Source organism: Panthera leo, chromosome A1 (genome assembly GCF_018350215.1).
Source record: "Panthera leo isolate Ple1 chromosome A1, P.leo_Ple1_pat1.1, whole genome shotgun sequence".
NCBI classification, from domain to species: Eukaryota; Metazoa; Chordata; class Mammalia; order Carnivora; family Felidae; genus Panthera; species Panthera leo.
Genome location: NC_056679.1, coordinates 177,098,619 through 177,115,681, shown reverse-complemented (window position 1 = coordinate 177,115,681; position 17,063 = coordinate 177,098,619). Strand labels below are relative to the sequence as shown.

The 17,063-nt window shown below is 37.2% G+C and overlaps 1 protein-coding gene and 1 long non-coding RNA gene across 5 annotated transcripts in view; one reads left to right on the top strand and one right to left on the bottom strand.

Annotated features, from left to right (window-relative positions):
* FBXW11 (F-box and WD repeat domain containing 11) overlaps positions 1 to 17,063 on the bottom strand; it is a 120,086-nt gene that overhangs the window by 88,901 nt on the left and 14,122 nt on the right. The window lies entirely within an intron of this gene.
* Positions 1,534 to 16,275, top strand: LOC122224663. The gene is made up of 3 exons (XR_006204879.1): positions 1,534 to 2,449; positions 8,190 to 8,309; positions 15,940 to 16,275. It is a non-coding gene; the product is annotated as an uncharacterized LOC122224663 (long non-coding RNA).

Here is a 17,063-nt window from a genome sequence, read left to right as displayed (position 1 = left end):
AGCAGAATTTGATGGTATAAACTATATGACATAACTAAGAAAGTTACTGCTTTAATTGTTAACAACTGTATGGTAGAACTCCGTATTTATAAACAATATACCACAGAGCATCTTCAGGCTGGGATATATGTGAAAAGAAGAAAAGGGTATGAGGAAGAGGCCACAGTGGAAGGAGGAAGAAAAAAAAAAGAAGGGTGAGGAAACCTGATACTATCTGCAAGTTTTAGAGCTTCAAATTTAAACAAACAGCAGTGAAATCAGGACTCAAAGCCAGAGCCCAGACTTTCCTTAAACCCTACAATAATTTTAAAAACAAATATTTTAATGTCCAGGAAATGATCTCATCTTGAATGATTATCTAAAATGAGAGACCAGAACTTGCAGCTAATAAAATTAAAATAGATCTTTGCAGATTTATCTTTGGTAGACAGATGAAGGTAATTTTTCTTTTTGAATTTTTATTCATTCATATTTTCTGATTTTTCTCCAATGAACATCGAGTACTTATGATAACAGTTTAACACTACATTGCATAGTTTTAAGTGATGTTTTATTTTGTTTAATTGTAAGTTGTTATACATTATAAACAGTAATTTGACAACTTAAATAAAAACAAATTCTTTTCCCAAGAATGAGTTAAGTCCATTTTTAACAACTGTAGTTTACAGTTGTGTTAAGATGCTGGAATGGTAGAAAAATATTTTTTACCTAGTGACCCTCAGAAATAGCAGTACACCTCAAAATGCTAGCACCTTATTCATGAGTGACTCCATAGGTAAAAAGGCATCCTTGTCCACTTAACTACCACCCAGCATTCAAAAATGTCCCCAGGTTTTTCAGAGCTCTCACAGAAGCTGGAAAGGAGGATTAGATATATGAATGGGGGGAGCAAAATCTCTGTTCTAAGCAGCATGACAGAGAACAGGATGTAACAAAGTCATCTACTTCCGGCAGAGCCACAAGGGTCCTCAGTTGTACTAGGCCCAGTATCAGATTCAGCTGCCAAGAAGGAACAGTCTCCCCCAGCAAGCTCCAGGTCGGATCAGTCTGAACCCAATCCCAATGCGGTTTATCCAAGATCCACAAATCCTGAGACAGGAGAGAATTAAACAGTAAGATTAAGTACATCTGAGCCTTTGTCAATTAGCATCTGTGGTCCAATAAGGAAGCTTATTCAGGACTAGGGGAGACCACCAAACTACAAGCTTAACCTCATTTTCAATGAAAATGATAAATGTAAATGAAAATTTACCAAAAAAGGATAAAGTGGGAGGGGGTGCACATTCATATTTTCAAAGTGCCTACTATGTGCCACACACTGTACTGTGATCTCATTAACTCTCATACCACCTCTGGCCAGACAGGTACCTTAGCTTTGAAGAGGAAGAAACTGGGGCGCGTGGGTGGCTCAGTCACGGTCTCACGGCTCGTGAATTCAAGCCCCGAGTCAGGCTCTGTGCTGGCAGTTCAGAGCCTGGAGCCTACTTCGAATTCTGTGTGTGTCTCTCTCTCTGCCTCTCTCCTACTCACACTCTGTCTCTCTCTCTCAAAAAATAAACATAAAAAGTAAAAAAAAATAAAGAGGAAGAAACTGAAGACAAGACACAGCAAATAATTGGCGAGAGGTCAAAAGTGCAGATTTGCAATTCTATCTGACTCCAAAATCCCTGCTTTCTTCCCTAAAATATACTGCCTCTCATTTCCTTTGCTTGCCATTAAACTCCCTGGAGCAGCAATTTCCTCTAATCTACTTGCAAATTTTATCTTCTTGTTACCCATCTATACAACCTCTCCTGTGCAACTTATCAATACATACTCAATACTTGAAAAACAGGTACATCATTGTCTCAGCAATTTCAAGTGTGGAAAATTAAATTATGGACAAAAATAAAGATATGTCCAAAAATACAGCTAAGAATATGTTCATCATATCACTGTCATTACAGCAAAGGAAAAAATGCCCAACAATAGAGATTGGTTATATGAACTACAGACCATCCAGAAGACAGAATATTATGTGTCCACCAAATAAAAATCCTGTTGTAGGAGTATATTTATTGACCCAGAAGGAAGTTTACAATATATGGAAAGTTAAAATACACTGAAAAAGTTCAAGAAATATGAAGTGAATAAAGGCTACAAATCAGGACTTTCGTAATGATCCCATTTTTACTTAATAAAACATAAAATATATATAAAATATCCAGAAGTAAATACAGATGATGTTTACTTTACTTTCTCTTTCTTTCTTTTTTTTTTGGTCCACTATAGATTTTCAGATGCAGTTGACAGACAATGGGCAACACAGTACTCTGGTTTCTCAATCCTCTCTTCCAGGCCACCTCCAAACACAGGAACTGGCACTTCCCCACTGTTACTTACGGAACTGGTCATCGCAACCTGTCCCCCTGATTCTGGCCTATTACCCTTCAATGAAGGTGGAGAACAGGTGGGGTTAAGCTAGGTCTCAGAATTTAGCTGCACTCTGAGATAACAAAGACACTAACCTAAATTCATTTCAATGCCTGAGGCTTCTAGACAGCTAACTAAGGGAACTCAGCAAAAACAAAAAACAAAAAACAAAAAACAAAAAACAAAAAAACTCTTAAGTACAGGTGTTTTGTCTTATAACGCTGCCACCTCCATATATCCGACAACCCATACTCCATAACATCTGAGAGGACTTCCAGGTAAGAGACCTAAAACCTCACCTCATGTTTTCGACATCATCTGAGACCTGCGGGACACCTGATTTCGTTATCTACACCAGAGCACCAAACCCCACTCTGAGTTAATCCAACTTCCCATTCCAAACATAGGGGTTGGCTGCAACCCTTCCTAGTCCTATCAACTCTCACAAGCCAAAAAAACTTTAATCAGAGAACTTGTGAACATGTCTGCACAACAAGGTCTGATTGCTATATGACATACTGAATCAAAATCCTTGACCTATTTTTATGAGAGTGCAAAGTTCACCATGTTTCTAAAAGACCATTAGAACATACAGAAAGGGAAAACTTTTTTCCCTGATATAATGGATATTCTCATTTTTTTCTAGGAAGAGATATCATTTTCAGGAAGATGATGTGACTTATATCTACTCTCAATGGGTCTGACTCAATTACAGTCAGACCATACCACAATCATATTGGAACTTTTTCATTTTAAACTGATTATTTATTCAAAAAGGCTTACTGAGCATACCAGTACACTAACTGCCTCAATAGACACAAGAATTCTCAAAACTAAATATTCTGGTATTAAAATTATTTCTGGAAATAAAGCTATACTCTTTCCCAGTTCACTAAAGAAGACAGCTAAATTCCTAAAGAAGTATAAAATATTTTAAAGAAATGCAGTTTCACAGCTTTTAAGAGTATTAAAACTTAAACCCTACTAACTAATGGTATTTTAAAAACACCAAAATACAAAAAAAAAAAAAAAAACCTTCCAAAGACTTTCAAAGCTTTCACCATCTAATATGCTTCCTGTTTCAATATTAACTCTGAAAAAGCATCTATAGAATGAAAGTCGGTCCTACAAAGAAATCTTTTCAATTCAGACCTTACACCCTTTAAACAAGCCCTCTAATATTTTCTAAACACTGCTGATTTCTCAAATGTATACTTACTTTCAGAGACCTAACCAGCCAAGTTAGTAGAGTCTCAGTGTTTAAAATTTTATACATACACAAACACAATCAACTGTGTATTGACTGACTTAGAAAACAATGGTAATTGGGGCGCCTGAATGGCTCAATTGGTTAAGCGTTTGACTTTGGATCTCAGCTCAGGCCATGGTCCCAGGGTCATGGGATTGAGCCCGAGTTGGGCTCTGCCCTGGGCACAGAGCCAGCTTGGAATATTCTCTTCTCTTCTCTCCTCTCCTCTCCTCTTCTCTTCTCTCTCTCTCTCTCTCCCTCCCTCTCCCCCCCCCCCTTTTCCCTCTTGCACACTCCCACTCTCTCTCAAAATAAATTTAAAAACTTAAAAAAAAAGAAAACAATGGCAATCAAAATTTTGCTTCTTTAGCTAGGAAGAGCACAAAGAGTTGTCAAAGCTAACCTATAAAGGGTCACATTTTATCATCCCTTAATTACATTTATAGCAAACTTTACACTTGCTCTAGTTTCTCATGTAGTCCATTGTCCTCATATCCTAGGCTGACCTTGGTTTCAAATAAGAATGAAGTTATGTGCCTCACAATCCACTGGGCCCTGCGAACAAATGAATCTGTCTTTCAGCCAGGGGCTAGGGCTGCCTTAGTGAAGGATTCCTGCTGCTTGCTGCACAGCAAGGATGTCTTTGATTCCCTTCACACTGTCTGTTTCCTGCAGGCAACTGGGTAAGGAGAGTTCTCGCTGCTTGAAGCCAGAGATTTCATTATATTCTGGAGCTGAAAGGGAATCTACAGAGCATTCTGTCCGTCTTCTTAAAATGCTTTTCTAGCCTAAGTCCTCTAAATCTCTCACATTGTGCTTTTGGTGCACATCCTCTTGAAAGCACCTAGTCTCAACAGCAGATAATTACTGCTGAACACATGCTCCAGTAAGGTCAACCTGTACGTTTCAGACTCTTTTTGCAGGAGTACATATGAACATGGGTAGACGGTAGCACTCTGGGAGTCCTCACACAAAGTAATGAAGTCAAGATGGAAAGCCCAAATATAAGTTTAAGAGATACTGGACTTCTTTGTTCAACTCCACTGTTGCAATAACTTTATGAATGACTCAGCTATACGCAATCAGCCAAGATGTTCTACAAAGCACAGAACACAGATGTCGCCATCATAATAAATTTTTCATTAACTCTGAGAGAATACAGAATTGAGAGGAAGATCAGAAAACAAATCTCAAAGGAACATTTCCTGCTGCATTTAAGAGGGAAAAAAAAATCCACAAGCCACATTTCTTTTAACTGGTGAGTTAAAATTCTACAAAGAAACAACAGAAACAGCTACCAAGATTGGGATGTAAATGAAAAAAGGCTCAAAGGGTGATATTACTCTGATGTTGAAAATAATCAAATTCCTAAGCCAAAAACTGGTCTATAAACCAGAGGAAAATCTTAAAGTCATCAATTTTCTTTTAAAAAGTATACTTCATTTCCAGGAGTGTCTGGCTGGCTCAGTCGGTAGAGCATGCAACTCTTGATCTCAGGGTTGTAAGTTCAAGCCTCATGTTGGATGTAGAGATTACTTAAAAATAAAATCTTTAAGTGGCACCTGGGTGGCTCAAATCAGCTGAGCATCCAACTCTTGATTTCAGCTCAGGTCATGATCTCACAGTTTGTGAGTTCAAGCCCTGCATAGGGCTCTGCACTGACAGCTTGGAACCTACTTGGGATTCTCTGTCTTCCTCTCTCTCTCTGTCTCTGCCCCTCCCCACTCGCTCCCTCTCAAAAATAAACATTTACAAAAATAAAATCTTCAAATAAAGACAAAAATAAAAATTATAGTTTATTTCCAAAATAACTGTTATATTTCCATAATAACATAAAAATAGAGAATTCTACAAGCAACTGGAAAGGCAATTTACCAATTTACAATGTGATATTTTGGGGGCACCAGAGTTGCTCAGTCGGTTAAGCATGGGACTTTTGACTCAGGTCATGATCTCATATTTCATGAGTTCGAGTCCCACATCAGGCTCTGCCATCAGCACAGAGCACACTTTGGATCCTCTGTCCCCCTCCAACTTTGCCCCTCCCCCCCCCACTCTCTCTCTCAAAAATAAATAAACATTAAAAACTTTACAATGTAATATTTTTAAGTCCTTATAGTGCCTGTTCATAGTAGGAACTCCATAAATATTTGTTATCAAATAATTAACATGGAAAGTCCAGAAAGTTTACATGCAGGGCAAGAACCTGACTCAGGGGCCAGAGAAGAATGTGCTATAATTTTAAGAGGCTGATGGTGACACTTTGTTTTCTGCCCATATCTCCTAATCACAGCGATGAATTCAGAGGTGGGCACATGTTCTGCTTCGAATCCCAGGACCTCTATGGAAGCCACAAGAAAAGACATCTCTTTTCCCACTGAGCTTGAACATGAGACGATGAGAGCTGGAGGTGCTGATGCCCTCCTCATGCTACCACAAGGGAGAGTGTGGAGATGGGTCACCAGGAGGTATCACTTTGCGTCTGAGGAAAAAACCTGAATCCATAACTACCTCTACATTTTTCGTACTACAAATTCTGTGTTTTGGCTTAAGCCAGCTTTAAGTAGGATTTTCGGCCACTTTAACTGGAAAAAACGGAAGAAACCTGAACTATTTAGTGTGAATACAATAGGCAAAACTCAAAAAAGATATTTGATATGGCCAAAGTTATAAAGACACCATATTCTGCTGGTGAAACATTCTTAAATTCTTATTTTCTTTCCTATGAAGTCACACTTTATTCTACTAATAAACAAAGGTTTTCAAAACTAAATGTCCCAAGAATATCTCATTCATGTTCTACGACAGAGACTAGAGAACAAAAAACCTATATAACAGGATAAACGAATCAAAACTGTAAGAAAACTGTACAAAGAAGGCACAACAGAAAAAACTGAGTCCTGATTTTCTAATGAGCTCTGAAACCAAACACTGAGAAACCTGACCCACATCTTAGCAGGCACTTCATTCCAAATAAGCAATGAGACTGGCATTACTGAGTACAAACACCAAATAAATAAATAACCCTGGGGAAAGCAATATATTTGTCATCTAAAAATACAAAATTCCTGCAAACTGCTACAAAGAACACTATCGACAAGCAGAGCCTAATCTGTGCCCCTCCTATGACAACTGATCTTATTCTGTGCATTTTTACATAACTTTACTCCTTCCTTCATCTTATTTTCCTACATTTATTTTTCCTTTCATCTTCATTTTCCCACTTATTTTGTTTTTATGTTCCTACAATGTATGTGTCATTGTAATCATTCAAATTCTTTTTTTTAAAATAAAGTTTAAGTATATACTAACAGTAGCAAAAGTCATTACATATCTGAATTGGGAAAAGGAGAAGGTTAAAAATAAAAACCTACAGGAATAATACTCTAATACTGATGGTCAATACCATAAATTGTGTCATCATCATCCTTGGCAAAATTGACAACTACATGTAGACACGCCTGCCACCATACTGCTGCACTACCTACCATCAATAAATGATGCAATTTTTTTTTAATTATACAATTTTTAACTCAGAAAAATGTACATGCATAAGAGTCTTAGGTTTCTTCAAAACTCAGCTACTTGGAAAGAACAGAGAATATCACAAAAATAAGAAAGCACCATGGCACAGGAGAGCAAGCACGGGTTGTGTTGTCTTTTGTTTTTTAACTAATACCGAATACACTGAACCTGAATCCAACAAACCTCTGGATTTAACTACCAATTTGCAAGAAATACCAAGAAGAGAATATGTAGACCTAAAGAGGATATAATCAGCAAAATCCAGAATTTTTAAAGTTACACACAACAAATGACCAACCCAGTTCTTTAATAAATACACAAGAAAAAAAAATGGGAGAGGCAATTTTTATAGATTAAAAAGATTTAAGAGGCTATTAACTATATGGAAGGTGTAAACCAAGTCTTGCCCCTAAACTGAAAAAAACAATTATTAAAAAACCATTTATGAGAAAAACAAGATAATTCAATAGAGGGCAATACAATATACCTGACCAAAATTCCTCAGAACTGTCAACATCATCAAGAACAAAATCTGAGAAATTGACACAGCCAAGAAGAGCCTGAGGACACATGACCACTGAATGTTAAGATAGCATCCTGGATGGGATCCTGGAGCAAAAAAAGGACGTGAGGTTAAAAAAAAAAAAAAAAAAAAAAAAGCTAAGGATACTTGCATAAACTATGGACTGTAGTTAATAATAAAACATCAATATTAGTTCATTAATTTTAACAAGTGTACCACACTGATGTAAGATGTTAACAGTGGGGAAAACTGCAAGGGGAAGGAAAATACATGAAATTCTGTACTGTCTGCTCAATTTTTCTGTAAATCTAAAATTATTCTAAAAAATTAAGTTTATTAATTCAAAAATTATTTCTGAGACAAGTAGGCAAATATAAACAGACTATTTGATAGCAAGGAATATTGGTAATGTTTTAGGTATAATAATGGAATTGTGTGCTCTGTGTGTGTTTTTAACAATCTTTTGCTTTGTTTTTAAAGTCCTCCTCTTTTACAGATACATACTGAAGCATTCATGAATAAACAGATAAAGAGAAAAAGTTAAAAGGGTGGATTACAGGAACATTTCCCAAGGGTGAATATTCAAGGTGATTTTCAGTGGTACGTAAATGATGTTTTAATGTTTAATAGCCATAGACTTCAATATATATTATAAAAAATAACTAGAACATCAAACCCATGATTTCATAGATTTTAATTGCTTAGGTAGGTTTTCCCTATGAAAAAATTTACTGAGGCTAAACAAAAACAAAAACAAAAACAAAAACAAAAACAAAAACAGAGGTGGGTTAAGATCCCAGGTTCAACACTATGTGACTTTAAGTGAGTCGGCTATTTAGAGGGCTAGAGAGGACAGCCTGCTACATCCAAAGCAGGCACCCAATAAATATTAGCTCCTATGTTACTGATAAAAGCCAACCTAAAATTCCAACGAAGAAGTCACATACAGTAGGAAAGCCTGGAACTGAAGAGAATGAGGTAAGCAAGGAATGAGGGAGAGAAGAAAGCATGAGGGCTTACAAAGGCACGAGGAGTCCAGGCTTTTCTCAGCCTTCTCTTCTCCATCTCTTCAAGCACCAATGCTGCTGCCCACCAAGAGCCTAGAGGCCCTGCGGCTCCTGAGGCTAACACTCCTCAAACGAAACTTAAGTGATAGCTGGAGGTGCAGTTTCTCAAATCAGCAGAAGAGTGTTTTTCTCTACACAAGAGAAAGAACACAATGCTTTGTAGACACGGCAGATAAACAGATATAGATAAAACCCATTATGTGGCCTTCAGCAAAAAACAAAAACAAAAAACAACCTCTCTTCTCCAGTCTCAGTTTCCTCACATGCTAAAATGCAGAAAATAAGCCTACCTTTCACTCAAAGTTATAGAAGGTTAAAAGGAATAACAGATGTAAATCTGGCATTTAACAAGTGCTAGCTCCCTCCCTCATTACTTTGACAAGAAGATAGAGAACTCTTGAATACAAGAAGTTGGGATGAAATGACAAAAATGACAGTCAAGAATAGCTCTTAGATTGCATCGGTTTTAAACCACAATAGAGGAAAAGCATTCTGGGGTCAGAAAGTTTGGGAAATGTTGGGAAACAAATTATTAAAATGACAACTATTAAGTGAATTTCCAAGAGGAGATTATATGAGGAATTTACCCAATTTACTTGACCTAAGGAACCAACTCCCAGGAATAGTGATCCTATTACACAGACAGACACACACACACACACACACACACACACACACGGAAAGGGGAGGAGGAAAGAATCAGCAGTTACAACAGTTGACAAATCCTTCAGAATGACAGTTTAAGTATTAGCAAAATAATCTGGAGAGATTAGAAGTCAATGACAGATTTAGAAATCTGGTTTAGAGGCAGAGGGAAAGAAGGGATGCTTTTTGACCCCTGAAAGGAGTTCAGGATCAAGTCATTTAAAATTAAGAGATGATACTGAAACTGGAAACACCAAGCATGTAAGGAACAAATACATTCATTTTTAAAGTGAATATAAACTTCTGATACAACGTGGTAATTCTCATTTGCCCTCCCAAATTTATTCCCTCATTCAACTGGGCAGCTATAGGTTATGCACTGTATGCTGGAAATATTCTATGAGCTGAATATGGCATGACAGACATGATCCTTGTCCCCATGAAGAGTACTTTCTAACAAAGGAGCTGTCTAGTGGGGGATTGTGCAATACATTTATCAAGTACAATTATGTTAACAGCAGCGAAGGAAAAGAAGTGAGTGCTAAGAATGTGACAAGGGAATCCAACCTGTAGGGGTACCTAGGCGACCCAGACACAACCCCTAAAGAACTGATGCTTGAAATCAGCTCTGAAGGACACGCAGAGGTTAATTATGCAAGAAAGGAGGAAAGGGTGAAGTTTCCCCAATAAAGAACTTGTTGGGTCAAGACACTAGAGAAAGGGGTGGGGGAATCACTGTAACTAAGTACAGAAAGCTAGAATGAAAAAGAACAAAACCAGACAAGACTTAGGAGGGAAACAAAGGTGTCAAGGTTGGGATTTCTGATTGGTGCAACTGAAATCATCAAAGCAATGTCAAAATAAAAGAGTCTACATTGGCACTGGAAACCTGGCTAGGATGCCCTGCACATATATAAAACATTTCAAGAAATTTCTATAAAATACAATAAAAAAAAAAAAACAAAAACCAGGAGCGGAAGTAGGGTTCACTGAATGTAAATAAACAGAAGCCTACCTAAAAAGTACATGAAATTCCCAGCAGAACCTCGCCTCCTAGCTCAAAGCAGGCTAGTAGGAAGGAGTGTCCTTGAGGCAGTGAGTGATCCCAAAGAGCTTCACAAAGAGCATCTGAAGCCAGGGTCTGGCCAGAGCAGGGACCAGCTTAAGCTCGCCACAGACAGGTCACTGAGTAAAGCAAATATTTCTGCAGCTGGCTTCTACCAAAAATGGCCATTTTGATCACAAAAAGGCAACACTGTCCCAGCCACAACAAACTCAGAAGTTCCCTACCCTGGTGACTTCCTTCCGCCAAATTCCCCAAGGCACCTGGATTTAAATCAACAAGAGTACAACTACAGCTATTCTACACATTTCCCTTTCTTCACAAAAGAAACATAAATAGCGACAAGCATCATAACATACCCAGTAACACTAGTACTTACAGAAATCACTTAATTCCTTAACCAAATTGGTATTATTTTTTAATTACTAACACTCGAAAATGGCATGAACGTGGAGAAAACAGCAATTTTATAGAGAAAATATAAAGAATATTAATGTCCATATAAGTAACAGAAAATGGATAAAACTTTTGGCCATACAAAATAACCAGGTTCTTAAAAATGTGTATTTGACCCATCAATTCCACCTCTTAGAAATTAATACTCAAGATAATACTCATGGATGTATTCAAAAATTAGACTATAAGAAGGAACAAGCCAGCTTTAAGTTGTTATAAATTAGAAATAATTTAAATGTCTAACAAAGGAAGAGTTTAACTAGTTAGCTATTTCCACATTCATACACATAAGGCACACCTTCAAAATATTATAAAGAAATATAAAATGGCTCAGAAAGATGCCACAAGTATTGCTGAATTTTAAAAGCAGTTTGCAAAACAATTTTACATGTGAAAAACATATGAAAGGTACATAAAAGAAAAAGTATGTACACGAAGGAAGGTAAATACTAAATGTTAACAGTTACCAGGAATTTTTTCTTTTTGTTTCTTATTTTACATTATTTTTCTTTTAACTGCTCTATTGTAAAGATGGTTAATTCTGTAAAAACAAAAGCTTCTTATGTTCATATGTTCTTGTGTTCAACAGTTTTTCAATAGTTTTTTAATGTATGTGTAAATAATGGCACTGAGCTAACTGGATAACCATATGGGGGAAAAATGAATCTTGATTCCTAGTTCAACCATAAAAAAAAAGTTATTTTAATATAGTAAAACCGTAAAGATGCTAGAATATTTTTAAGACTGTAGGCAAAGTTTCTTAAACAGGACACAAAACCCGGTAACAACAAAAGAAAAACTTGAGTAATTAGATTTTGTAAGTATTAAGACTTTTCTTCTGTCCATCAAAAGACAACATTAAGACACTGAAAAAGCAAGCCACAGAACAGATGTCTGCAATATGTGTATCTGACAAAGAATTTTGTTTCCTGGCTACTGTGAAGAATTCCCACAAATCAATAAGAAAGAGATAACTCCATTTTTTAAAAGGGTCAAAGGATTTGAAAAAGCGCTTCTCTAGAGAGGATATCTAAATGGCCAACAGGCACATGTAAAAATGCTCAACATCATTAGTCCTTAAGAAATGTAAATTATAACCACAAGGAGATACTACTTCACATGTGTCAGAATGGCTAAAATCATCTGACAATGCCAAGTGCTGCTAAGGCTGTAGAGCAACTGGAACTCTCATATATTGTAGGGAAAACCGTAAGGATGTACAACGATTTTGGGAAAAGCTAAACATACATCTACACTTCCCAGCAATTCCACTCCTAGGTATACCCAAGAGAAATGTCCCAACAAAAATTGGAACACAAATGTTCACACAAGCTTTATTCACAACAAACAGTGGAAACAACCCAAATATTCTTCAGCAGGAGCACAGATAAACAAAACTGTTGTGTACTTGTGTAACGTAACAGTGCTAAGCAAAGAAAAGGAATGAAAAACTAACTCCACAGGAATGAATCTCAAAAATATTACACTGGGCAAAATAAGCTAAAGACAAGAGTACCTGCAGTATATGCATGCTACACATGCTACACACGTCCACCTGAAACAGGCACAACTAATTTACAGTTATAGAAAGCAGGCTACTTGAGGCCAAGGACAGGTGTGAGGGAACTGCAAAGGGAATGAGGGAAGTTTGGGGGGTTTTTTTTGATGGCAAGGGGGTAGAAATGTTCTACATCTTGATCACAGTAGTGGTCATGAGCGTATATAGCTCTAAAAACTCAAAGAGTACACTTAAACTGAGTGCATTTTACTGCATGTAAACTATACCTCAATAGCTTATAGTCATAGATACCACTACACATTCATCCGAATAGTTAAAATTAAAAGGACTAGCAAAACCGAGCGATGACTGGAACTCCCCACATTAGAGGTGGGGGTGTAAGTCGGCACGAGCACTTGAAAAGCTGTTTAGCAGTATCTACATATGAAGATATGCCTATCCTATGACCCAGTAATTCCACTCTAGGTTTTTTATAACCGAAAGAACCAAGTGCTTATGTCCACCTTACGAGTGCTATTCATAATAGCAGCCAAATTTTGGAAACAATCCAACTAATTCATCAACAATAAAATAAACAAACCACGGACTATATATACAATGGAATAATGCACGGGGCAGGGCGGGAGGAACCTGTTACAACAAAATGGGTGAATTTCACAGACATAGTAACAAGCAGGGGAAAAAAAACACGAGACTATAAACTGTATGATTCCATTTGTATAAAATCCAAAAACAGCCATGACTAGCTTACAGTGAAGAAGACCAGAACAGACCTTTGGGAGGTCTGGACTGGGTGAGGCATAAACATGAGGAAGCCCTCAAGAGGCTCTGGAAATATTCTATATCTTGATTTGGGTAGTGATTACACAGTGTGCTGTATATACATATGCAAAAATTCATTCAGCTGACTTGTGGTTTTTTTTTTCAGCTGCTTTGTGTTCTATACTATATGTAAGTTATAACAAAAATGTATTTTCAAATGCCCTTTAAACCAATCTTTGTTCACCCCTTGAAGCCAAAGCTTATGACACAGAATCCTGGTATAGCTTCTGTCACTGTGAGTCACTCTCACTCCCAGTCTTGTCACTTACATGCTCTGCATGTCTATCTCCCTCAGACTGCCTAAGCTGGTGATGCTATTAAATACCTGGAGTAATGGCATTGACGATGGAACTGGATCAAGTCATGCCCCACCCAGACAGGGAAGATGCCCAAAATACGTAACCACATACATGGTTTTAACACAGGTGTGATTTTAAGTGTACCAGACAGTTCCATGTCAACTCATTATCCTTTGGATTAACTTCTGAGAGACACTATGGGGAAAATGAATTACAAGCAGGCAGCTCTTTAAAAATAAGTATATAGCATTATTAATATTTTTGCCTGAATATTTAGCTCCATAATTATAAGGAAAATGATAAGATCATAAATATTCACTTCATCCACAACTCTCTGATAAAGCTGGGTCAGAGTTAGATTTTTTGATGAAAGATGCTATTGGCCTATTACAAAACTAAACTTTACACAGTGACAACAATGCATGGAACTATTACCACTATCTTCCAAAATTAACCAATAGATAATGAAAACATGTGGTTAACTTCCAGAAATCAATTTATGAATGCAAAGCTTTTTAAAAACAGGACATCATGTTTTAATAGAGCTTGATTTACATTCTCGTCAATACATACACACACATACTCTCATCTATCAATACAATCTAACCATTCTACATTTAAAAATGTCTCATCTTATCCCCTTTGCACCATCTGTTACTATCTTGTATTTCCCTGGAATATTCCAATAGTCTACGTATTTGTCTCGCTCCTCCAAAACATCCTCCAAACCGACTGTGATCTTTCTAAAGCACAGGTCTTGCTCAAGCTTTCAGTCACCTCTCCTCTCAAATCACATCCACCACCCTCACACCCCTCCTCCAATCCTGCAGGATCACAAGATCAGAAGTTTGTAAGGGCCAAATAGATAAAGACAAACTTACAGGGGACACAGGAACCAGGAAAGCACAAGCCCTGACTCTAAAAAGCAGCCACTCTCCAGCTCCAATTTTCAGACAAAACCAGAAATCAGTGTTGACAAGGAATGTCTCAATTTTTTAAATCTATGCAGACCAAGTAAATCTGTGGAGCTCAATCCACAGGCTACTAGTTTGTAACGTATGGCCTAATGGATAAAGTCCAAGATTTGGTTACAATCTATTTTTACAAATTTATCTGCCCTCAATCCTACCACCCAAGTTATACTCCAACATTCACAGAACTACTTACTTGTCCCGCCCTATAGGCAATACACACCATTGCCTGCCAGCCATCGTTCATTTGTTTATCTTTGCTATGAAAGCCATCCCCTGCCCCAATACACCCACAATCACATCTAATTTCCACTCAGGCCTCAAAGAGTAACTGTAAAACACTGTGTGTCTACCTCTCACAATCCCTACCAGTCTTCACCCTATACTATACTTTTTTATGCTAAAGACTGCAAGCTTCTGGAAACAAGGTACATATCTGATTCTGTTCTGTATTCCCCAAATAATCAAACAGTACCTGTTTGAGTACATGCTCAGTAATGAATGAAGTTATTTATCTGCCTATTTCCATAACAATTTGTATATCAACTTGATGGCCATTACACATCAATATGGTCCCTTACAATGCTGAAAAATCAAAAGGCTAACGGGTTTAGAAAAACATCCCTGTTAATACTAAATTTGAATCAGAACATGATCTCATGGTTCTTTTTAAATATGCTCTTTAGCTCTGTTGAAAAGGTCTAGAAGCAATGACACGACCCAACAACAATGGTTTGGGCTTCTAAATACCATTCCCCACTAAAAGGAATCAGAGCTTCTTGGAGAAATGGCTGGTGTCTGAAATGCAGGGAAAGTAAAGAGTCAAGAAACAAAGACTGATAGGATCATATTAAAAAGAAGCAGGAACTACCTTGAAGGGGCTCTCATTAGCCAATCTGGGACAATTTGAGCACCAATAAAGACTCTGATTGTTAACACACTAAATAAAAAGTCCATGAGAGTATGATGCTACACAAAAGAAAGGAGAAGAAACAGGGATGGCCTCTGTGAATGACAGCTAATAAATGTAGACAGAATGATAGAAAACCACAATTTTGTAACTCTCATTATAACAACTGATTCTAGGATCAGGATGCTGAAACCACTGGGTGAAATGTTGTAACAGAACAGGGTATTTACAAGGTGCCAAAATACCGTCCCGTAAATTCCTTTCTAATAGCAGAGGATAAAATTGTACCTTTAAAAAGGAGAGATCTGGCTATTGCCACCTCAGCCAAGGGATCAAATTTAGCATAGCTCATAATGGGATAACCTGTCATCAAGTGCCTCCCAACATGACTCAATGCAAAGTACACTTCACCTATGATGAAACATTCTTGTCAAAATGTTTAACCTGGTTGCAATCAAGCCTCTCACCTAACTTCCAGTTTACAGGAAACATAGTACCTGCAGAAACTAGTTAAATGATACCATAAGGAAATAAACAAATGAAGAATGTTGCACATCCTACAGGACAACTGAGCTGAACTCTTCAAAAACAATGCCGGGAGAGGAGGGGAAAAGGTAGAGGGAATGTTCTAAATGAAAAGAAATTAAAGAGATAGAACAATCAAATACAAAGGGTGTCTTGGCATTAAAACAAAAGGGGGGGGGGGGGGCATGCCAGAAAAGACATTCTTGGGACAATTAGGAAAATCTAACTGAATATTTGATATTACATTATGGAGTTATTTTCATTTTCTTAGACATAAAAATAGTATTGTGGTTTTATAAATGTATGAAATATATGACTATTATAATGTGTGGTTACATATGTATATAGATTATATATAGAGAGATAGATATATACCTTGTACATGGCTGTGTGCTTATGTGGTTTTAGAGAAAGAGACTATTCTTACTCTTAGAGGAGACAGGTGCTGGAATGTTTAGAGAATGAAATATCATGTTTGCAACTCACTGTCAAATTTTTAACCACCACAAAGGATACGTATTTTGGGGGAGGACAGGAGAAGGTGAGAGACAGAGAAGGAGAAAGGATGAGAGGGAGACAAGGGGAGGGAAGAGGGGATAAGGAGAGGAAAGGGGGGGACTGAGGCAGAGAGCAGAGAAATGATCCAAATACGGCAAAATGTTAACAACTGTTGAGTCTAGGTGTTAAGACTATACAGGTGTTTGTTGTATTGTTTTTTTCCCCCATGTATATATATGAAATTTTTCATAATAAAAAGTTATGGGAGGGAAAAAGAGAAGAACAGTTTAAAAAGTAATCAGCTGGAAATCCACATAACACCATTAAGAGTGTCAGGAAAAAAGAATATTCTCAAGCAAAACCTGTGAGAGTAGGTACTGTTGCAGTATAACTGGAGGGCAATTTGGCAATGTCTATGGGATTTTTAAAAGTGTGTATCTAGTGATGCTTACTCCTAGGAATCTGTCCTGAAGATCTACTTCTCCATACATGAAATGACATACACACTAAATTATTCTTTACAGCATTATGTGTAACAGCAAAAGACTGGAAATAATCTATATGAATATCAGTCCAGAC